Consider the following 25,609-nt stretch of genomic DNA (forward strand, 5'->3'; position numbering starts at 1 on the left):
ACATATTGGATTATATAGAGCCCTGTTTTTTATTACATACCGTCCTGTCTTGTTAGCTGTATAATGCAATGATGGCTGATGGAGCATGGGAAAGCTTCCTTTCTAATGGAGGAGCTGATGGACTGGTCGTCTGGTCACCGGCTCCTCGATCAGCAGTCATTTTATATCTAACAAGAGAGGGGACCATGTAATAAAAGAGGGCGCTGTGAATAACAAAAATAACAAAAATACACTATGTAAGAGACAGCACTATACATAACAGCAGAGGAAGCTATATAATAAGGGACGGCACCATATATAACTAGAGAGGATGGTAGGTAATAAGGGGCGGTGTTATACATAATAAAAGAGGAAACTATGTAACTAAGGATGGTGTTATACAGAATTAGTGAGTACACTATATACTAAGGGACTGTGTTAGACATAATAAACGATAATGTCTTCCTCCACCTCCCCCTGTTCCTAAGGCCATTATAAGTCCCCCTTCCTCCCATCCCAATCCCCCACACCCCTCATTGTCCTCCTCCCCTCGCATCCCATTATTGTCCTCTCCCCCACCTCCATCATTTTCTTCTCCACCACTATCTTTGCTTTCTCCCCCACCACTCCCATCATTGCCCATTCCACCACCTCCATCATTTCCTCCTCCTCCACCACCCCCATTTATTGCCCTTTCCACCACCACCATCATTGCATTCTCACCCACCACCCCATCATTGCCCTCTCGACCATCACCCCATCATTGTCTTCTCCCCATCACTGCCTTCTCCATCACCCCATCACTGTGCCTTCTCCCCATCACTCCCATCATTGCCTGCTCCATCACCCCATCACTCCCATCATTGTCTGCTCCATCACCCCATCATTGCCTGCTTCATCACCCCCATCATTGCCTGCTCCATCACCCCCATCACTGCCTTCTCCATCACCCCATCACTGCCTGCTTCATCACCCCATCACTCCCATCATTGTCTGCTCCATCACCCCATCACTGCCTGCTCCATCACTCCCATAATTGTCTGCTCCATCACCCCCATCATTGCCTGCTCCATCACCCCCATCACTCCCCTCATTGCCTGCTCCATCACCCCATCATTGCCTGCTCCATCACCCCCATCATTGCCTGCTCCATCACCCTATCACTGCCTTCTCCATCACCCCATCACTGCCTGCTCCATCACCCCCATCACTCCCCTCATTGCCTGCTCCATCACCCCATCATTGCCTGCTCCATCACCCCCATCATTGCCTGCTCCATCACCCCCATCACTCCCCTCATTGCCTGCTTCATCACCCCATCATTGCCTGCTCCATCACCCCATCACTGCCTGCTCCATCACCCCCATCACTCCCCTCATTGCCTGCTCCATCACCCCATCACTGCCTGCTCCATCACCCCCATCATTGTCTGCTCCATCACCCCATAATTGCCTGCTCCATCACCCCATCATTGTCTGCTCCATCACTCCCCTCATTGCCTGCTCCATCACCCCATCATTGCCTGCTCCATCACCCCATCATTGCCTGCTCCATCACCCCATCATTGCCTGCTCCATCACCCCCATCATTGCCTGCTCCATCACTGCCTGCTCCATCACCCCATCATTGCCAGCTCCATCACCCCATCATTGTCTGCTCCATCACCCCATCATTGCCTGCTCCATCACCCCCATCATTGCCTGCTCCATCACCCCCATCACTCCCCTCATTGCCTGCTTCATCACCCCATCATTGCCTGCTCCATCACCCCATCACTGCCTGCTCCATCACCCCCATCACTCCCCTCATTGCCTGCTCCATCACCCCATCACTGCCTGCTCCATCACCCCCATCATTGTCTGCTCCATCACCCCATAATTGCCTGCTCCATCACCCCCATCATTGCCTGCTCCATCACCCCCATCATTGCCTGCTCCATCACCCCCATCATTGCCTGCTCCATCACTGCCTGCTCCATCACCCCATCATTGCCAGCTCCATCACCCCATCATTGTCTGCTCCATCACCCCATCATTGCCTGCTCCATCACCCCCATCATTGCCTGCTCCATCACCCCCATCACTCCCCTCATTGCCTGCTTCATCACCCCATCATTGCCTGCTCCATCACCCCATCACTGCCTGCTCCATCACCCCCATCACTCCCCTCATTGCCTGCTCCATCACCCAATCACTGCCTGCTCCATCACCCCCATCATTGCCTGCTCCATCACCCCATCATTGCCTGCTCCATCACCCCATCATTGCCTGCTCCATCACCCCATCATTGCCTGCTCCATCACCCCCATCATTGCCTGCTCCATCACTGCCTGCTCCATCACCCCATCATTGCCAGCTCCATCACCCCATCATTGCCTGCTCCATCACCCCATCATTGTCTGCTCCATCACCCCATCATTGCCAGCTCCATCACCCCATCATTGCCTGCTCCATCACCCCATCATTGTCTGCTCCATCACCCCATCATTGCCTGCTCCATCACCCCATCATTGCCTGCTCCATCACCCCATCATTGCCTGCTCCATCACCCCATCATTGCCTTCTAGACCATCACTCCCATCATTGCCTGCTCCATCATACACACAGACACACACACACACACACACAGACATACATACATACATACACACAAGACACCACCTCTCTCCTCTCACCTGTCCGCAGCATCGCCCGCGCTTCCTCCCTCACACAGCAGCGGCCGCTGAATGATGACGTCACTCAGCGGCGCTCCTCTGTGTGAAACAGGAAGCGCGGCCTCCGGGCAGGAAGCAGGACGGACCATTGCCGCTCCGCTCCTGCTATTCACTCTTGCAGGCAGCGGAGCTGCCGTGATCGCATCGCTCCCTGGCCGCCGCTGCACTGCACTGCAGGGTGGAATTGCTGCTGCCGCGCCGCCCCCACACACATGCCGCCTGGGGCGGACCGCCCCCCCCGCCCCCCCCACGCTACGCCAGTGAGCGGCTCCTATTTTAGCTTTATTAGAGTAAAGGATTCAGGAAAAAGGGAGAAAAAAAAAGTCAGAAGATGATGAGCTGTAATAATATGGGTAAAAGGATATATTGCTGCAAAGCAAGTGGGGGAGGTTACCATTCATAAAGGCAGATAACTTGGATGACAACCCCTGAGGGATCTAAGGGACTGTTCACGTCACATTTGGGCCACATGTTTGTGACTCATCGGGGAATCCATATACATAGTAACATAGTTATTAAGGTTGAAGGGAGACTTTGAGTCCATCTAGTTCAACCCATATCCTATCCTAACTTGCCCTCACATGTTGATCCAGAGGAAGGCAAAAAAAACCCATGTGGCAACAGTAAGCTTCACATTGGGGAAAAAAATTCCTTCCCGACTCCACATACGGCAATCAGACTAGCTCCCTGGATCAACGCAATATTAAGGAGACTAGTGTATATACCCTGTAATATTATACTTTTCCAGAAAGGCATCCAGTCCCTTCTTAAATTTTTGTAGTGAATCACTCATTACAACATCATATGGCAGAGAGTTCCATAGTCTCACTGCTCTTACAGTAAAGAATCCGCGTCTGTGAGTATGCTTAAACCTTCTTTCCTCCAGACGTAGAGGATGCCCCCTTGTCCCCGTCACAGGTCTAAGAGTAAAAAGATCATTAGAAAGGTCTTTGTATTGTCCCTACATATATTTATACATTGTAATAAGATCACCCCTAAGCCTTCGATTCTCCAAACTAAATAACCCCAAGTGTAATAACCTGTCTTGGTATTGCAGACCCCCTAGTTCCCTAATAACCTTGGTCGCTCTTCTCTGCACCCGCTCCAGTTCAGCTATGTCTTTCTTATACACCGGAGACCAGAACTGTACAGAGTATTCTAAGTGTGGTCGCCCTAGTGACTTATATAGAGGTAAAATTATGTTCTCCTCATGAGCATCTATGCCTCTTTTAATGCATCCCATTATTTTATTTGCCTTTGCAGCAGCTACTTGACTCTGGCCACTAAATGTGAGTTTGTCGTCCACCCATACACCCAGGTCTTTTTCAGTGACTGTTTTGCCCAGTGTTTTACAATTAAGCACATAATTATACAACTTGTTCGTTCTACCCAAGTGCATGACCTTACATTTATCCCCATTAAAGCTCATTTGCCATTTATCAGCCCAAGCTTCTAGTTTACATAAATCCTCCTGTAATATAAAATTGTCCTCCTCTGTATTAATTACCCTGCAGAGTTTAGTGTCATCTGCAAATATTGAAATTCTACTCTCTATGCCCCCTACAAGGTCATTAATAAATATGTTAAAAAGAAGCGGGCCCAAAACTGACCCCTGTGGTACCCCACTGCTAACCGTGACCCAGTCCGAGTGTGCTCCATTAATAACCACCCTTTGTTTCCTATCCCTGAGCCAGCTCTTAACCCACCTACACATATTTTCCCCTATCCCCATTGTTCTCATTTTATGTATCAACCTTTTGTGTATCAAAAGCTTTTGAAAAGTCCATGTACACCACGTCCACTGCATTCCCTTGGTCCAGTCCGGAACTTACCTCTTCATAAAAGCTTATCAGATTAGTCTGACAGGAACGGTCTCTTGTAAACCCATGTTGATATTGGGTCATAAGGTTATTCTTCTCCAGATACTCCAGTATAGTATCTCTTATAAAACCCTCCAGGATTTTACCCACAGTTGAGGTTAAACTTACTGGCCTATAATTTCCAAGTTCAGTTTTTGTCCCCTTTTTGAATATTGGCACCACATTTGCTATACGCCAGTCCTGTGGTACAGACCCTGTTATTATGGAATCTTTAAAGATTAAAAATAGTGGTCTATCTATGACTGTGCTTAATTCCTGCAGTACTCGTGGGTGTATCCCATCCGGGCCCGGGGATTTGTCAATTTTAGTGATTTGTAGACGCCGCCGTACTTCCTGCTGGGTTAAGCAGGTGACATTTAATGGAGAATTTTTATCCCTGATCATATTATCTGTCATGGGATTTTCTTGTGTAAATACTGTTGAAAAAAAGTCATTTAGCATATTGGCTTTTTCCTCATCCTCATCCACCATTTCACCCAGACTATTTTTAAGGGGACCAACACTATCATTTTTTAGTTTCTTACTATTTATGTAGTTAAAGAATATTTTGGGATTATTTTTACTTTCTCTGGCAATGAGTCTCTCTGTCTCAATCTTTGCTGTCTTGATTTGCTTTTTACAGAATTTATTTAATCTTCTGTATTTATTTAATGCCTCATCACTACCTACTTGCTTTAATTCTCTAAATGCTTTATTTTTATCTCTTATTGCACCCCTTACAGCTCTATTTAGCCATAGTGGTTTCCTCCTATTTCTCGCATGTTTATTCCCATACATGCGTGGCGTGGCACGTGGTACAGGAAGTATTTCCGAAAATACCACCTTGGAGGTCCTTGCTTTAAGCTTACAGCCTAATTCCCTGAAATCATCTTTAAGGACCTTCCACCTACCTCTAACTTTGTCATTTGTGCCAATGTGCACCATGACCGCTGGATCCTCACCAGCCCCTCCCAGTAATCTGTCAACCCGATCAGCGATGTGTCGGACTCGAGCGCCAGGTAGGCAGCACACCGTTCGACGATCCCTGTCTTTGTGACAGATTGCCCTATCTGTTCCCCTAATAATTGAGTCTCCCACTACCAGAACCTGTCTGGCCTGCCCTGCTCTCCTATTTCCCCCCTTACTGGAGCAGACACTCCTCCGGCTTTCAGAGGACATGCCTTGCTGCAACAGTGCTACTCCTGTACTAACACTCCCCTCATCTGCCAACTTAGCAAACTTATTGGGGTGTGCCAGATCAGGACTAGCCTCCCTGGTGCTCTTCCCTCTACCCCGCCTTCTAACTGTCACCCAGCTAGCTGCTTCATTGTCCTGCAGCTCCAACCTAGCACCCCCCCCTCATCTATCCCATTGAGCGTCTGCTCAGTGAGCAGAAGACTCCTTTCCATATTGTCTATGGATCTCAGTGTTGCCAGCTGCACATTTAGATCCAGTATCTGGGCTTCCAAATGCACAACGTGCTCACATCTCGCACAGCAGTATGCACCCTCCACCGGCTGTTCAAGGATTTCATACATGCGGCAAGACGTGCACTGGATGGCATTGGCAATAGTGGAGCACATCCTAATGGGGATTGCACCAGACAATAAGATAAGCAAAAATAAATTAAAAAAAAAAAAAAAAGTATTAATATAACAGCAATTCAGTAAGACCTCCCTTGGAAACGCCCTGAATCTAAAGTCACTGAATTTCAAGTCACACACTTACCACAGTTCGCACTTACGCTCAGGTCACACTCAGCAGCTCGTTCACACTCGCTCAGGAAGAAGATTTAAAAGAGTTTTTTTTTTTTTTCCCCCTTTTACCAGCACACCACCTTGCTGCTCAATGCACTTCCAAAAAAAGCAATATAAAGCATATAAATGCCCAAATAAGTTGTGCCCTTGATAGAGCCTCAAAAGCGACAGTACAATAAATGAGGCAATTTGTCACTTTGTACTCCATCTGGCTTCCGTTCCGTCAGACACCAAAGTGGACTCAAAATCATAGACAACCAGACTATAGATGCACACCACCGGAATGGAAGCCAGACGGCGTGCAAAGTAAATTCTGCTGCCTCATTATAGTGAATGGGAACCTTCTGGGGGATGGAAGGGGTCCAAATCCCATCAATCTGAGGGTTCAGATGGAACCCCCTATAGAGTGATGAGTGTGTGGTCCAAAAATGTAAGTAGGCAAATTTCCAGTATGAAGCATTAAGATAAACCCTCAATGAGTACTTTAGTACTATAGTGAAGGATGCTATAGCTGCAATAACTGATAATTAGGGAATATCAGGTTGAACAATTTCCTAAAATAATCATTGAGGTGGTTCCAAACCAGATCTTCATGATTAAAGGTGTTTTCCAGGAGTTGAAAAAAAACACCTAATAAGTTCTAAAAATACAAAGTAGAACTGAAATATTCAGGTTTTATTGTCTCTAAAGAGGCAATTTGCATATTCAATTTCCCAGAGGAGCATTGCACGGCAAATAAGTTTCCTTAGGCCGGGGTCAGACTTGCGAGAAACTTGGACGAGTCTCGCACGTCAGTACCTGGCATTGCCACCAGCACTCGGGAGAGAAGCATGCGGCTCCATGTATTTCTATGCAGCCCGCACGCTCTGCTCCTGAATGTCGGCGGCAGTGCCGGGTATTAAGATGTGAGACTCGTCCGAATTTCTCACATGTGTGATCCCGGCTTTATATTGACATGCCAGGGCCGGTATGTCACTCTCCACAAGGAGAAACATTAGCTTTTAGACCTCAGGTTTTATTCACATTTTTGTTTTGTCCACCCTGTGCACCTGGTGCCATTCTTTTTCTTTTTTTTTTTCTTTTAAATGTGGCATGTCAGGAGCTCCAAAATACAATTCACTGTTATCCACCACGTGTCTCAGATTGCGCATGCGCGGTCTATAATTTGCACACGTGCACTGTAGAGATTCAGTGCTAGACTCGGCCAATGTACGGGGTTTCATTAGGACACATAAATTTAGGGGATAACTAGTCTGGACAGATCATGTGACGAATGCACAGTACGGGATACCCCATGTACAGAAAAGCAATGAAAAACTCAAGAAGGGACTATGGAATTAAAAATATATACTAAAAATTAAATAAGAAATTGATATAATACTACATGGTACTAATGAAAAAAAATTATATGAGAACTCGTAATATTGTTGTTTATTTTTTTCTTTTTTTTTCCCCCTTTTTGCTAAATTTACTTTGATGTTCTACCCAGAAGGGTTAACGGGCTGCAGAGGAAGTTGTACAACCCTCCTATCTGTACTATGAAGCTTTCAGTATTTCTTCCCTCCTCTGTCTCCTCCCTGCTCTCGCTCTTCTCACATTATTATGCAGGTCACATCTTTAGAGCCTGCTGTCCTTTATAGGCCGTGATATGGTAAGAAATCCCAATCCCGACATGCACCGCCGCACATGGCTATATATAGTGGCAAAAATAGCCGGGGCAGCTGCTTGAAGACACCGAGCCTTCTCATCCTTGGCCTTTGGGTTCCCCTTGCTTAGGCGCAGACAGGTCAGTAATGCAGCAGCTCCAGGGTTGGACAATTAACAAGCCCTGATGCAGATGACATTTATATGCTAACAATTTTTATAATTGCTGCCCTTTAATTATGGGGTGTGTTGCATTAAATGGGAATTATTCTCTATTAGCCTCAGTAGGGTTAATGGTGGGTGCAGGAGCTGTCTGGACAGCGGGGTCACTTGTGCAGCGAGCTGACTTATCTGTCTCCACCACCTGTTGCTCAGAGCCGTGTCTTAGAAGACTCGAGGATTTCATTCCCTTAATGACCCTACAGTCTGAACGTGGATAATATGAATTATTTTATACCAGTCAACGTATGGCTGATTTTTATTAGAAGCTACAGTTAGCCATTGGTTGCTTGTTGATGGACACCATTTTGTTTTGCAAATCCCTTTGTCGGGATGATTTCTCTGATTCTTTATCCCATGGTTCCTGGATCTGTATATCACAAGGAATGGGAACTTTGTGTCCTCAGAGATGACACACTATATGTATCCATCTCTGTATGGACCCCCATTAATGGAGTATAGGGGCCACTAGCAAATTAAGAAGAGTCTTTTCACAAAATCGTCAAGGTTTCTGTTCTTGAGTCATGACATCTATGTCTTATCCAGATTGAAAAACATCCTGATAGATCCCATTGACCTACAATAGGGTCACTGACATTTCCATCAGACGTCACTGTTCATGACATGAAGATATGGAAACTGAACAGATCAGTGTTGTACTGTCTAATGCCCTATAAGCTAGGTGATTATTATAGATTTTCGCTTTTACAGCAGGCACCATATTGCATTTAGTGTAATTCTTCCCATGAACATCAAGAAGGGCTGACTTGACCTATTTTTAGACATTTTTTCCTTTAATCGGCCATGTACTAATTGCTAATCAATTATATTCTAAAGTTTCTAGTACGATCCGCTGATAACCAAAAGGGGAAGACTTTTTAACATGATTCTTCTACAGACGAACATAAGTAACTTGTTCTGCATCCTCTCTAGTTAAAGGGGTTCTCTGTTTAATCTTCAGTTAGCTGCCCCAAAATACTTACACTATTGGTAGCGCTCACCTCGCTGTGGCACATGTAGTCAGTGCCGCTCTAGAGGGAGGGGCGCCCGAGCTAGGAAGCTACAGGGGAAAAAAAAAAAAAAACCCATATACCTTCCATACTTGGCAGAAAAATGGCAAAAACAAAGTCAGTTAGGTTCAGTTGACCCCACGCAACGAATTAAAGGTTAATGTGCTGTATAAACGACCCCTGTCAATACATCCTATTAATAAAAGACCTGTTAATTGTTACAAATATGTATTTTTTTTACCTGGTGTAAATGCCGCCATTCTCCTGAATCCGGAGTTGTTTTTCTTTTATTCCTGCGCCTCTCTGTTCCTGAGATATGTATACAAATCTAGTTGTTCTCCAACTGGGTGTGGTCATCAGAAGGAACCAAAGGATCCCACCCTCTTGGCTAACAAGACTAGATTTATATTAAGGAAGAGACCATATCTCAGGAAAGGAGAGGCACACAAATAAAAGAAAACCTACACCGGATTCAGGGGAACAGCGGCATTTATACCAGAAAAAAAAAACACCACATTTATTATAAGTAACCGGCCCTCTTTAATATATAGAGGTCATAGACTGATCTGCTAAACGAGCAAAAAGTAAAATCTCTAAGTGGTATCTTGTCAAGACTATATAGGGGGGGGGGGGGAAGCAGCATTTTGACAGATATATAGTTTTTCCTTGTTTTCCTCACATCTTTAATTTCCCGAGAAGAGCAGTGACATTTTACTCTTCACCCTAGAAAGGAACAATCCTTCTTGACAAAATATGAGGGAATAAGGAGCAGAAGCAACATATTTTTATGAACCATGGGTGACTCCTTGATTAAATAGTTCCACAATTGCTAAAATTATCTTATGTAACGTAATATTAAAGTGCTTTTCTCGGTCTATAATGTTAATAATCTATCTGTAGGATATCATCAATACCAGATAGATGTAGGGCATCAGTATGAGATTGGTGAAGATCATCTCCACCGATCAATTGATTGCAGGTGCCGTGGCGTGCTGGGAGTGGTACAGCGCCGTACGTTGGTACGTTGGGTAGTGTAGAAGAGCAAGGGGAAAAACAAACAAAAAAAAAAACAAAAGCACCTCAATTGTATATATAAAGAATGACACTATTAGACAATATTACAAAAAGCACACGAAGCATATTAAAAACATTTAAAATACAAAAAGGACCTACAATGAGTCATGCCTTATTATAGAAGCAATGACTTACCACACCTACTAATCTCCCAAAGAACCAGATAAGTACATAAAGCCACTGTCAAAGGTATTGCACATCATAAATATAATACATATGTAGCAGTATCAGATAATACTTCAGTGGCTATAAAGTGCACATGAGAAATACCATGTGGGCGCAGAGATCCACAGGAAAAAAAAAAAGTATGAGAAGAGAGTAATTTAACCTGTTGAATGCAGGTCTCTCAGCAATAGCAAAAGGTAAAAATACCAATGGCGCACAGATTTTATAAAAGATGACAAAAAAACTTAAATGGCTATGAAGTGCATAACAATAGTACCATATGGGCCCAGAGAAACACAAAAAGGCATGTGAGAAGAAAGTAATAAGCCTGTAGGTCCCTCAACATAGCCTAAGAATAGAAACTAGCAGCACATAATTTTAGGGAAGATAACAAACCCATTCCTGGGCTGAAGTATGCTCACACACCAGAGTGAGTGTGGATCCTAGAGTCTGAGCCAGGGCCCTGGCAGTAGGGAGAAAGATAGTGTGGGATAGGTTCCCAAGCGTATCGCCACAATTGTGGATTCCTCAGGGGAAAAAAATAGCATGCGCTGCTTGGTATTTGTGAACTATATACACACACCCATGCACACACATAATTGGATATGTTATTCACCTGTGCGAGTGGAGACCATGAGAAATCGCATGGAGGAGCATGGACGCGGCCATCTTGTTAATGTTCACTCACGGCATTGTAAGAAAAGTTCGGTCAGTTGGAAAAAAAAAAAGTTTGGTGCATGCAAAAAGCATCAGAGACATAATGGAGGTTATGATTGCAGAAAGCAGTCAAAATCAACTGCGCAGGCGTTGAACATAACGTAGTAGCGCAAACATATTTAAGGACATCTGTCTATTCAGGACTCAGTGTGTGTCTACAAATACACGCACGTGTAGAGCATCAAATATGCAAAGAGCATAATAAATGCAGGATACAATTAGAGTGGACTGCGCACACGTCAACCATGACAAAATAGCGCATGCGCACAAGAGACATCTGCTTGTGCGATGTTTAGGAGCTTTAATATATCAACGTGGAGCACTCAGAAAATTCATTACCACGTATGCGTAAGACATAGCGAAACAACGCTGGTGTGTTGGAACGTCCAACTACAACAAGCGCACCCTTAAATAACTAATGGACTCATATCATATTGAGTACAAAAAAAATATATTGCACGCGCATCATCCCTTAATGTAATATGCAGGTACATTGTGTAGTGGCTGCGAGTGGTACAGAAGCTATCACATTCCCTTGTATGATATGCTAGAGAGCTTTGCAATTTCTCTCTCAGCGCTGCCTCTTATATCAACTGATTGGTGGGGGATGATAGGAGTTGCATTAATGTTTTGAGTAAGGTAAGGTTGGGGGAATAAATGGATGATATAGAGGACTCAGTCAAAGAAAGACAAGAATTCTCCATTTATGTAAGGTTTGTACATTTACTAGTTAAGCTGCAAATGACTGTTTTAGTCAATTATTAGTCATTTACGAAAAAAAATTGCAAATGATTTTAACATCTCCTCAGGGATGAAAACAAATGCAAATGAGACAGAGTTTCCGGAGCGCAGCCTTGTGGGCACGTAGAGTATTCCTGCAGGTTATGGTAATGATATTCCCTGAAGTCAGTACTACAGAACTGCTGGGAATCATTAGGCTCACATACATGTCTTCTCTGGTCTTCATTTACATTTCACAAGTGAGAATGTACAGCATATTGTACATTCCTAGTTATATCTATATGGTAGAAAACTATGCGACAAGTATAGAGCTGCCATTGTTTATTACTTACAAGTTGTCTCCTACTTTTATTGGACTCCTGAATGGCAGTCAGGGTAGGATTTTAGCTGTCGGTCCTTGCCTTCAAAGGTTTTCCATTAAAAGCATTGTACGAATTTACAAATCATGTCTGCGTTCTTACAAAAAATAATGGCATTGTATCCGGGCTATGTGTGGTATTACCAAATTCACGTGAATAGGGCCGAACAGCAGTACCAGACATATACAGTAGACATGAGTGGCGCTGTTTTTGGAAGAAGGCTACCGTGTTTTTGAATCTTGTACAAACCTTCAAAAGGGACTGTTTGACAAGAGTTATTCATCGCAGAGTCAAAAGATATGCCATAAATATTTGTTGGATGTCGGTACCACATACGGGACCCACACCTATCTCCAAAACGGGATGGGTTTACCTCCTGTGTCCGCCTCTCTCTCCAAAATGTGGGGTTGGTCTCCCTCCTGCGTCAATCCATGAAATCAAATGGACAGTAAAGAGAAAGTTTTGGCTTCCAGGTGGTTTTTGCATTACTTAGACTCTTGAAAGGAGTTGCCATGTATCCTAGATTTTACCCTACAATTTCTCTATCTTATGGAATTGTCTTAGGCTATGTGCACACGTAGAGGAACTCTCGCGGAAGTTAATGGGAAAATCGCATTTTAAATTCCCGCAATTTTCCTGCGGAAAAACTAGCGATTTGCAAGCGTAATTAGCTTGCAGAATGCTAGCGTTTTCCAAGCAATCTGTAGCTTCGCTTGTAGAACTGATTGACAGGTTGGTCACACTCGTCAAACATAGTGTTTGACGAGTGTGACCAACTTTTTACTATTGAGGCTGCCTATGCGGCATCAATAGTAAAAGATATATTAAAAATAATAATAAAAAAAAAAAATGGCGTTATATTCACCTTCCGACGTCCCGCACAACCTTCCCAGGCCTCAGTGACGCTTCCGTTCCCAGTAATACCTTGCGAGACCTTTGATGACGTCGCAGACTCGTGATAATGTAGCGGTCTCGCGAGGAATAGGGACTGTTACATTATCACGAGACCGCAACGTCATCAAAGGTCTCGCAAGGCATTACTGGGAACGGAAGCGTCGCTGAGGCCCGGGAAGACTGCGCGGGATGCCGGAAGGTGAATATAACACCATTTTTTATTTTTTATTCTATTTTTTACAGGGATATGGTACCCACAGCCTGGAGGACAGTCTCCTCTCCTCCCGACCATGGGTACCATCCGCAAATGTTCTGCTTACTTTTCGCATGGTGGGCACAGCCACATGCGGGAAGTAAGCGGAACACTGCAATCCTATGGGTGCGGGATCGCCGCAATTCCACAAAATAATGAGCTTGCTGCGTATTTTTCCGCGATGTAATTCTGCAGCATTAGCACAGCATTGCGGAATCCCATAGGATTGCATGGGATGCTGTTTGCGTTTTAGTGGCAAAATCGCGTGTTAAAAAATGCTGCGAAAACGCAAAAAAACTGCGACGTGTGAACGCAGCCTTATACGCTATTCCTTTATGAAGTAGAATGTCCAGCTCAACAGCATAGTGAAAAGCAAAGTTTTATTCACCACGGACACATTCCAAAGAGAGGATAAAACATCAGCATGACAGGTTACAAGTAGTCATATCAACGCATTCTGGAGACCAAGCTCCCTTAATCATGATCTCCCTTAATCATGGTCTCCAGAAACGCGTCGATCTGACTACTTGTAACCTGTCATGCTGATGTTTTATCCTCTCTTTGGAATGTGTCTGGGGTGAATAAAATTTTGCTTTTCACTACGCTGTTGAGCTGGACATTCAACTTCATTTGGATTCCTCATGCCCAGACATAGCGGGTCCGTGCTCCAGGCACTAACAAGATGCAGAAGCGGTGAGCTGGAAAATCTTCCCCCCCCCCCCCGCTATTCCTTTATACATTGCGGTAAGCACACCCAAATGTTTCCAGATTTTTACTTAATAAAGCATCTCTGATAGCCTTCCCATGAGCCAGGTCTACGTGCACATTATTTATTTCAGTGACATGACGCCTGGGATATTTTATATCTTGTAAGATGTAATTATATTTCTCTGTGTGATTACGGTATATAAATATTCATCCAGCTGCCAAAGCCCAGAGCAAAGTCAAATCCACGGAAAGGACAAAGAGGGATAAAGTGGGACAGGGCATAGGACATTCTGCGTAAAGAGAATAAATGCAATATTTTATTACACTATGGCTTTATTATTTACTTTATGCCATATATTTAGTTATTGTATATTATATTTCATTTTTATATGATGCAACAGTACATTTAGGCAATTTCATTCAATCTGTTGTTCATTGATGAGAGTCCGGTTTCAGGTCTATGGCCTGTCTGGTAAAGTCTGGAAAAAATCTGTTCTTTTTTTTTTATATACCCCTTATATCCTTCCTGCAAATTATTAAAGGCTACTTTTTATATTTTAAAAGTATATCAGAAAAATATATATAAGGGAAGACAAGGGGCACAGAATCTCAGTGTAGGTGTATATTCCGCGAAAAAAAGTTATTATATATGTTGTTGCACTCACCCTTTGGATGTCTTATATATGCACTCAAATGATCTGTGTAGCAGATCCTCTCCTTGCAATCATCCGGTCTGCAGCACAATTACAGGAACTATGCCTGCCTTGGTCCAAGGTATGCATGTGAATATAATGATATTAGAAGATTTCCCTTCTCGGCACTTCTGGAGGACCAAGATGAGTAGAGATAGTTTGCTCAGTAACAAATTTATTTAACATGTGCACATATACCCGATGAAGGCCATTGCGGGCTGAAACGCGTTGTTTTGTTCTTATCTACGATATAAGTGTCCTAATAAATTTGTTACTGAGCAAACTACCTCACTTCAAGCCATCCTGGTCCTTCGGAAGCGCCGAAAAGGGAAATCTTCTATTATCAATTTTTATATTTTTAAGTTCTGTTTAATAGTACATCTTATTATTTGTTTGCTGACGGTTTTACTCTTGCTATGGGTGACGTAGCGCTCAAACTCCTCTTCTGGCTATTTTTTCGGTTACGTGCTATACATCATGCTCAGAATTTATCCCATATAACAAGGGCTCAATTGCTCTTAGCGCATGCGCGGTTTAATGGTTGTGCATCCGCGGTTTACTCTTTGTTTATGCACCAGGAGAAGAAGCACTTTAGTATGTGACGTCATTTACCAAAAATACCACATATGCACAAAAATTACATTTTACAATGTATATATCTTTATGGTCCATACTTTGCTGCTGCTTCAACTCTATGACCCATAATACGTTTTAGAAAAAGTGATACTGTATGTCCATCAAAATCAACAAGGGTATATATAATTAGATAAAAAAAGGGTGAAGGTATGTTTTCATGGTCAGGAAATGCTGCGAATTTGTTGCTGCATACAGGTGCAATGTCCAATACGCGGCGGCCAGATGTTACAGCATAGTGGAGGGGATTTTATGAAATTCCATCTCCACTATGTGTTCAAAGACGCAGGTGACAGACCTGCGTATACGCACATGCAGCTCGTCTTTTTAGACCGCAGCATGTATGCAGCTCGTCTTTTTAGACCGCAGCATGTCTATTTATCTTGCGGAGACTCTCAGTCTCCGCTAGATAAATAACACAGTCTAATGTATAGGATGCGGTGATTCCGTACGGTTCAATGAACACATGCGGAATCACCGCACTTACAAAGTTGGCAGCGCTTTGGACAGAGCGGGCATGTGCTGCGTCTAAAACACTGCCGATTCCAGACCGTGGAAACATACCCTGAAGAATAAATCTTAGAAGCTTATATCTGTCTTAGGCTAGGTTCACATTAGCGTTTGAGTCCACAGCGTATTATCCGCATGCACAAACGCATGCGAAACGCATGTTTACGCAGAGTTTTTTATTCGCATCATCTTACGCATGACGGGGAAAAATGCTGCGTATGCATGCGTTTTTGCATGCGTTTGCGTTGTTTATGCTCATGCGTTCGATATGACACCAGGCACCCAATGGGCGTGTCTCATGGGATTTCTATATATAAACACACTGCACAGATGAAATCCTAGTCTTTTGCTGCTGTATCGAGCTTCAAGATGGATCTTAGCGTGGAGAGCTTCCTTGTTCATCTTTATTTGTCATTGAAATTGGCTCTTGCCTTTGCTTTTGCTTGTGAAGAAGAAAGAAGATGAGAAAGACAAGAGAAGACGTCGTCGTTGCTATTGGCAACACCCCATCGTTGAAGTCTGAAAGAGCCATGGAGCCTACCACTCTTTGTACACTGAGCTGCGTGAAAACCCGGAGAAGTTTTTGGAGTACACGAGAATGTCAGAACAGAGCTTTAATGACTTGCTGCTTCGTGTCCGAGGATCCATCATCAGGCAGGACACACAGCTACCTCGAACAATTCCTGCAGGGGAAAGTCTGTTGGTGACCCTGGGGTATGTAATTTTGAAAAACGTCATTATTATTATTGTTGTTATAAAAGCCATGTACTTAATTTTTTTTCCATTTTCTGTTCGGCAGATTCCTGGTTACCGGAGAGACCTCATCATCTCTACATTTTCAATTCCAGATTGGAGTGTCCACGCTTTCTGGGATTGTTGGCGACACCTGCCGTACTTTATGTGACGTTCTGCATGAAGAATTCCTTCCCCAATCCACAACTGAACTCTGGCTGGAAATTGCTGCAAAATTCCAGGACATTTGTAATTTTCCTGGCTGCTTGGGGGCTGTGGACGGCAAACACATTCGGATTATGAAACCTGCTGGAAGTAGATCTGAGTATTTCAATTACAACAAATACTTTTCCATTGTTCTCATGGCGATTGCAGATGCTGACTGTCGATTTGTCGCCATGGATATTGGCTCATTTGGATGAGGAAATGACTCACAGACTTTCAAAAACTCTGACATGGGCCAGTGTTTGTATGGGAATAATTTCAATTTTCCACAGCCATTTTCCAATGTTGTGGTTGGGGATGAGGCATTTCAAATGTGTGCCAACCTCATAAAACCGTACTCAAGTCGGGACTTGAATCACACCAAAAGGATTTACAACTACCGACTGACAAAGGCACGAAGAACTGTGGAGTGTGCCTTTGGATTGCTGGTATCTAAATGGCACATTTTGGGAACAGCCATCAATCTAAAAATTGAAACAATTGTTGAGGTTGTGAAAGCGTGTGTTGTTCTGCACAATTACACCCTGGCAAAAGAGGGACCCAACTTAGAACTTGAGGAACCTATTAAAACCACATTGCAGGATTACCAAGATCACCCTCTGAGGATAACAGTGGAAGTTGCCCAAATGAGGGATAAATTGGCTGCCTACTTTGTTTCGGATGTTGGACGTGTGGCATGGCAAGACAAAATGGTTTAAGCCGTTAAGTTAAATGGACCTGTATTGTTATGGACCTGTAATGTTATGTACCTGTAATGTTTGCTGACTTTAATACTAACACCTTGACTGTACCTTTAATAATAAACACCTGTACTGTATAGGTCCCGTTACACATAGCGACGCTCCAGCGATCCTGACAACGATACGACCTGGTAAGGATCGCTGGTACGTCGCTACATGGTCGTTAGTAAGCTGTCAAACGGGCAGATCTACTCAACGACCCAGCAAAGATCCGGCGATCAGTATACCGACCTCGGCGGTCGTTGGGACCATGGCACACAGCAGCTATTCTGACGACTCACACCTGTGTCCCTGAGTTCTGAGTTGCCAACGAGGTCGCTCGTCGGTGTCAAACAAAGTGATGCATGCTGGCCAGCGGGACACCACCTCTCTCTCTATCTCCGGTAGCACACGTTGCTTTCAAAACAGTTGCTGATCCGTGTCCCGCCATTTTCGCGGATTGCAACTGATGAAAAATACGTATGTGTGAAACAGGCCTTAATACTTCACTCAACAATACACACATGTTTAAATAAAGAGATAAAGAAACAGGTGTTGTGAACCAAAAGAATTTTTATTAACAAACATAATAATTAGAGGAAATTTGACAAATAACAAAAAAATTTAAAAAAAGCGCTTTACTTTTGGGATCTGTGGGACGGAGTTACATTGTGGACCGGGGGGTGTTGGTCTATGAAGGTAGGCTAGGAGTGGTTGGGGAAGTTGTTACAGGGGAAGTGGCAGTCAATTGGAGGAATGGTTCAGAAACATTGGCAGAGGACACATTAGGAGTGGAAGTGAAAACAACTTCCTGGACATATTCTTTCTGAAGTACGCATGCGTTTCGAACGCATGCATATGCATGTCCTTGCGTACCAATGCGTTCCCATAGACAGTAATGCGTTTTTTTTACGTACTCATCCGCATGTGCATGCCTGTGCATATTTGACGCCTCAAAAAAATGCAACATGTTGCATTCGCTGCGCCCCGCCACACACCATGAAACGACACATGCGTACGCATCAGCATACAAACGCATGTCCCTGTGTACACCATGTTAAAGTTATGTACGCTTGACACATGCAGAGCTATGCAGATCACAGATACGCAAATGTGAAACCAGCCTTACGGGTATGTAACCAAGATTCCTGCAGAATTTCAGCAGTGTAAAAACCTCAGTGAAATCCAAAGATGTAAATACTGCTAAGGATTTCATTGCGAAAAATGTGCACATTTTCCGCATTGCAATATCTGAAATACACACTGACCAACGAAATTGACATATTGTGGATTTCTGCAGCTGGGGTCAATTTCCACACTGAATTATTTCTGCAGCAAGATAATGAGATTTAGTTAAATCTCATTCCCGCCGCTAGTTCTTTAATTGTTTTCTCAAACAATCAGCTGAGCTCAGAAGTTCAGTGACTTGTGTGCAATGATCTGCAGATTATAAATATGTTTATCGGGCTCTGTGAACCCAGAAAGTCAGTGAAATCTTGGGTAAGGTGACACTACCTTTATCTGGAGCAGGTAATGGATCGGTTCACCTTCCCGTGTGACATTTCACTCCCTCTAAGAAGGAGAGTCACCGATATTATGTAAGATAGACTGTGTGCACACTACTTATCTCATCATGTGACTGTGACCCTTTAAAGGAGACCTGTCATTTACCGCTAATATATAACTTTTTATACCTGGTGTAAATGCTGCTGTCCTCCTGAATCTGGCACTGAACACTGTTTGTTCCTGCACCTCTCTGTTCCTGAGATATGACCCCTTCTTCCCTGTATATAAGTTTAGTCTTTTTAGCCACGAGGGTGTGATCCTCAATAAGACTCACTCAGACACGGCTATTTGGATAAAAGTTACATACAGGAAAGAAAGGGCCATATCTCAGGAACGGGGAGGAGCAGGGACAAAAGAGAAACATCGCCGGATTCAGGAGAACAGCAGCATTTACACCAGGTAAATCTATATATATAAAACTGAATGTTTGTGTGTGTGTATAACCAACCAATCACAAAGCATCTTTCATTTCACCAGAGCTATTCAAAGAATCTGTGCTCTGATTGGTTGCTATGAGCAACAGTTTTCCTTGCAACCAATCACTAAGCATCTCTCATTTCACCAGAGCTGGTTAAAAGAAGCCGAGCTGTGATTGGTTGCTATGAGCAAGTTTTCCCACTTGACAACACCTCAGCAGACACTGACATGGTGGGAGAAATCTAGCATCCCCGGGAACATAAGCTCCCAGCCATTGTCTGCACCCCTGAAAGGAGCAGAGAGCACATGACAGAAATGAATCCCCCCTTCCCTGCCCATATCCCCATCACACATCCTCCATCCCGTAGGCACATCTTCCCTCTTAAAGGGATCCCCGGTATGGAAGTTAGGACCGTTCCACTCAGCTCTGTGGTTCTGACCACAGGGTCTCTTAAAGTGATCATTGGTATGGAAGTTAGGGCAAATCCACTCTGCGCTTTGGTACTGACCCCAGGCTCTCTTAAAGGGATCTCCTGCATGGAAGTTAGGGCAAATCCCTCAGCGTTTTGATTCTGACCCCAGGGTTCTATTAAAGAGATCATCGGTATGCAAGTCAGGGCAAATCCACTCAGCACTCTGGTTCTGACCCAAGGCCCCGCGTAAAGGGATCATTGGTATGGAAGTGAGGGCAAATCCACTCTGCGCTTTGGTACTGACCCCAAGCCTCTCTTAAAGTGATCTCCGGTATGGAAGTTAGGGCAAATCCACTCTGCGCTTTGGTACTGACCCCAGGCCTCTCTTAAAGGGATCTCTGGTATGGAAGTTAGGGCAAATCCACTCTGCGCTTTGGTACTGATCCCAGGCCTCTCTTACAGAGATCTCCGGTATGGAAGTTAAGGTAAATCCCTCAACGCTCTGATTCTCACCCCAGGCTTCTATTAAAGGGATCATTGGTGTGGAAGTCAGGGCAAATCCACTCAGCGCTCTGGTTCTGATGCCAGGCCTCTCTTAAAGGGATCCCCGGTATGGAAGTTAGGACCGTTCCACTCAGCGCTCTGGTTCTGACCCCAGGCTGATGGGATGATGTGGGATATTAGGGGTAGTAGTCCGGCGGCTCTGGCTGACGGGATGATGTGGGATATTAGGGGGAGTAATCCGGTGGCTCTGGCTGACGGGATGATGTGGGATATTAGGGGTAGTAGTCCGGTGGCTCTGGCTGATGGGATGATGTGGGATATTAGGGGTATTAGTCCGATGGCTCTGGCTGACGGGATGATGTGGGATATTAGGGGTAGTAGTACGGCGGCTGTGACGGGATGATGTGGGATATTAGTGGTAGTTGTCCGGTGGCTCTGGCTGACGGGATGATGTGGGATATTAGGGGTAGTAGTCTGGTGGCTTTGACAGGATGATGTGGGATATTAGGGGTAGTAGTCCGGTGGCTCTGGCTGATGGGACGATGTGGGATATTAGGGGTAGTAGTCCGGTAGCTCTGGCTGACGGGAGGATGTGGGATATTATAGTGAATGTGGCTATGCAGAGTGGGCGGGGCTCTACACTCAGCTTTATATATATATATAGATATAATCATTATAATTTGTTATAACTAACCGTAGTTAGTTACTATGCCCCGGCAGCGCCGGGCTCTTCAGCTAGTAAAATATATATTTATGGCAAGTGGATGATCCTCTTCAGTACTATCCTCAGTAACATACTGGGGTAAGGTAAATGATAATGTCCCTTAAAATGGCATCTAAGTAAAAAGATTTTCCTTTATCACATTGGCAACTGGCAAGTATGTGTTCCCATTATTTTGGCTTGTAAGTGGTATGTACTGGGCAGGGGTGGACATATCACTTGTGCAACATGTCCAGCTACACTGGGCCCAAGGGGTAAGCGGGCCACTGCTACCTCCAAAGCAGTGCACAGCTTCTGTCATAGACACATTATTTGACTGCGAAGCGTCCATATTCTGTTCTTGCACAGTGGCCCTCTTCTGTGTCTGCCCTTGGTACTAGAGTGCATGCATGTGCAGCTATAGTGATACTAGACGAGGGTGATCCATACTTAGAACCTGTAAGGAGACAGGGTTGGTAGCCATTTTGACCGTATTAGGCAGGAGCTTGGGGCCAGGATGTAATGTGACCTAGGTCTAGGAGTCTGGAGAGGTGACAAGGTGCCGAGAGTCCATGAAGGACAACAGCTGTTCACAGCCCCAATTCATCTTCCTGACATTTACATGAGTGTTTAAACATATAGATTGGCTGCAATGATGTGTTCGGGAAATGCCTCTCATATATATATATATAATCGTTTTAGATTTTTGTGTATTTCTATATATAGGGCTAACATAGATCACGGCAAATTATATTCACATTGGTCGCAGTTCTCATTGGACTCATAATCTAGCGCATACAGATATATACATCTGTATGTGTAACTAGTGGGTGTGCAAATATTACATTCACACCTTAAAGGGCTACAGTACACCCCTCTGGATAGGAAATCAGGATTGTAAGACGAATAGTACAAAGACTGTCAGCTTGCCAAGCTTTCTAATTTTGCTCCGAAAATCCCAGAAGCTGAAAAACAAAACGGACAGGGTTTCTGCGAACCCAGCCCAACAGTGTGCATTACTGTACGTTTTGGCGAACACTTGAATGCATACATCAATTTGGGACATTCAGATTTGGTAAGTAGATTTTACTCCGAGCTGATTGGGATTCACCGCAGAACTGCAACGGTCTTTTCAATGGGGTTGTCATGAATAAACTTCACATCAATCAGTCTCTCAATCTCAGATTACTCTGATCACCAGGAGTTGTCCGGTGAAGAGACGTGATCGCTGATCCTCAAGATAGATGATAACATATAGATCAATGGAGATCTGACTGCTTGGACCAGCATGATGCGCAGAATGGGGTAGTAGTGTGCAAGTTCAACCGCCGCTCCATTTATTTTCTATGGGGCTGTCGAGCGCAGCACTCACTTTTTATGGCAGACCAATAAAAAATGAATGGAGCACTTCTGCTCCATGCTACTTGAGATAAAACTGCCCCATTCTGCCGATCGGTGCAGGTTGGACCCCCCCCCACTGATCTACAGTATAAGTTATCTATGATGTCATCACACAACCCCTTTAATTGGCAATCAGCTAGGCCCAAGAATAAGAAAGGAGGCCGGGCAGTACTCAAATCCTACCAAACATACGAAGGAGGACTTATTTGAACATCGGTTATACAGTATGTCCATCGGTGCCCCCCCGATTGTGGCGACAAACCTTCTATGTCCCAGCTCTTGCCACCTCCTGTCTGATGTCCTGTTGGTCACAACGCTCCTCCTCCTCTTTTCTGTACAATGACCTCTGCATAGGTCACAGAGCATGCCAATAATTGTCTCTAATAGATGTCAATGTGTCATCTCCAGCCTGTAGGTTCCTATAATCCATGTGGCTGCTGTAAATCGTATCTCTGAATGAGCCACATTCTCAGGATCACTGGGGTCCCAGCAGGCAGTAATGTATTTCCAAACCTATGGATAAAAGATAACTTACTATCTTGGGAATAAACCTTAAAAAAACAAAAACTAGGATAAACTAGGTATGACATGCCCCTCCACAAGATTATATTGTACAGTATATGAAGACTTCTGTGCAGGATCCCGATAACGCTCTCCTGATTATACTGTACTGTATATGAAGACTTCTGTGCAGGATCCTGATAACGCTCTTCTGATTATATTGTACAGTATATGAAGACTTCTGTGCAGGATCCCGATAACGCTCTCCTGATTATACTGTACAGTATATGAATTATTCTGTGCAGGATCCCGATAACGCTCTCCTGATTATATTGTACAGTATATGAAGACTTCTGTGCAGGATGCTGATAACGCTCTCCTGATTATACTGTACAGTATATGAAGACTTCTGTGCAGGATCCCGATAACGCTCTGCTGATTATACTGTACAGTATATGAATTATTCTGTGCAGGATCCCGATAACGCTCTCCTGATTATATTGTACAGTATATGAAGACTTCTGTGCAGGATGCTGATAACGCTCTCCTGATTATATTGTACAGTATATGAAGACTGTGCAGGATCCCGATAATGCTCTCCTGATTATACTGTACAGTATATGAAGACTTCTGTGCAGGATCCCGATAACGCTCTCCTGATTATACTGTACAGTATATGTATTATTCTGTGCAGGATCCCGATAACGCTCTCCTGATTATACTGTACAGTATATGAAGACTTCTGTGCAGGATGCTGATAACGCTCTCCTGATTATATTGTACAGTATATGAAGACTGTGCAGGATCCCGATAATGCTCTCCTGATTATACTGTACAGTATATGAAGACTTCTGTGCAGGATCCCGATAACGCTCTCCTGATTATACTGTACAGTATATGTATTATTCTGTGCAGGATCCCGATAACGCTCTCCTGATTATATTGTACAGTATATGAAGACTTCTGTGCAGGATGCTGATAACGCTTTCCTGATTATATTGTACAGTATATGAAGACTTCTGTGCCGGATCCCGATAACGCTCTCCTGATTATATTGTGCAGTATATGAAGACTTCTGTGCAGGATCCCGATAACGCTCTCCTGATTATATTGTGCAGTATATGAAGACTTCTGTGCAGGATCCCGATAACGCTCTCCTGATTATATTGTACAGTATATGAAGACTTCTGTGCAGGATGCTGATAACGCTCTCCTGATTATATTGTACAGTATATGAAGACTGTGCAGGATCCCGATAATGCTCTCCTGATTATACTGTACAGTATATGAAGACTTCTGTGCAGGATCCCGATAACGCTCTCCTGATTATACTGTACAGTATATGTATTATTCTGTGCAGGATCCCGATAACGCTCTCCTGATTATACTGTACAGTATATGAAGACTTCTGTGCAGGATGCTGATAACGCTCTCCTGATTATATTGTACAGTATATGAAGACTGTGCAGGATCCCGATAATGCTCTCCTGATTATACTGTACAGTATATGAAGACTTCTGTGCAGGATCCCGATAACGCTCTCCTGATTATACTGTACAGTATATGTATTATTCTGTGCAGGATCCCGATAACGCTCTCCTGATTATATTGTACAGTATATGAAGACTTCTGTGCAGGATGCTGATAACGCTTTCCTGATTATATTGTACAGTATATGAAGACTTCTGTGCCGGATCCCGATAACGCTCTCCTGATTATATTGTGCAGTATATGAAGACTTCTGTGCAGGATCCCGATAACGCTCTCCTGATTATATTGTGCAGTATATGAAGACTTCTGTGCAGGATCCCGATAACGCTCTCCTGATTATATTGTACAGTATATGAAGACTTCTGTGCAGGATGCTGATAACGCTCTCCTGATTATATTGTACAGTATATGAAGACTGTGCAGGATCCCGATAATGCTCTCCTGATTATACTGTACAGTATATGAAGACTTCTGTGCAGGATCCCGATAACGCTCTCCTGATTATACTGTACAGTATATGTATTATTCTGTGCAGGATCCCGATAACGCTCTCCTGATTATACTGTACAGTATATGAAGACTTCTGTGCAGGATGCTGATAACGCTCTCCTGATTATATTGTACAGTATATGAAGACTGTGCAGGATCCCGATAATGCTCTCCTGATTATACTGTACAGTATATGAAGACTTCTGTGCAGGATCCCGATAACGCTCTCCTGATTATACTGTACAGTATATGTATTATTCTGTGCAGGATCCCGATAACGCTCTCCTGATTATATTGTACAGTATATGAAGACTTCTGTGCAGGATGCTGATAACGCTTTCCTGATTATATTGTACAGTATATGAAGACTTCTGTGCCGGATCCCGATAACGCTCTCCTGATTATATTGTGCAGTATATGAAGACTTCTGTGCAGGATCCCGATAACGCTCTCCTGATTATATTGTGCAGTATATGAAGACTTCTGTGCAGGATCCCGATAACGCTCTCCTGATTATACTGTAC

The 25,609-nt window shown here is 43.9% G+C and overlaps 1 protein-coding gene across 2 annotated transcripts in view; it reads left to right on the forward strand.

Moving 5' to 3' along the window:
• AK1 (adenylate kinase 1) overlaps positions 1–25,609 on the forward strand; it is a 128,793-nt gene that overhangs the window by 44,449 nt on the left and 58,735 nt on the right. Inside the window, exon 1 of one of the 2 annotated variants that reach the window (XM_073540944.1) lies at positions 7,959–8,094. The exons of the other annotated variant lie outside the window; for it this stretch is intronic. The gene's annotated coding sequence lies outside the window, so the exon portion shown is untranslated. Of the gene's footprint in view, positions 1–7,958; positions 8,095–25,609 lie in introns of those variants that run through there. 2 annotated transcript variants of the gene reach the window in all.

Source organism: Dendrobates tinctorius, unplaced genomic scaffold (assembly GCF_039654945.1).
Source record: "Dendrobates tinctorius isolate UK_male_01 unplaced genomic scaffold, ASM3965494v1 ptg000120l, whole genome shotgun sequence".
NCBI lineage: Eukaryota > Metazoa > Chordata > Amphibia > Anura > Dendrobatidae > Dendrobates > Dendrobates tinctorius.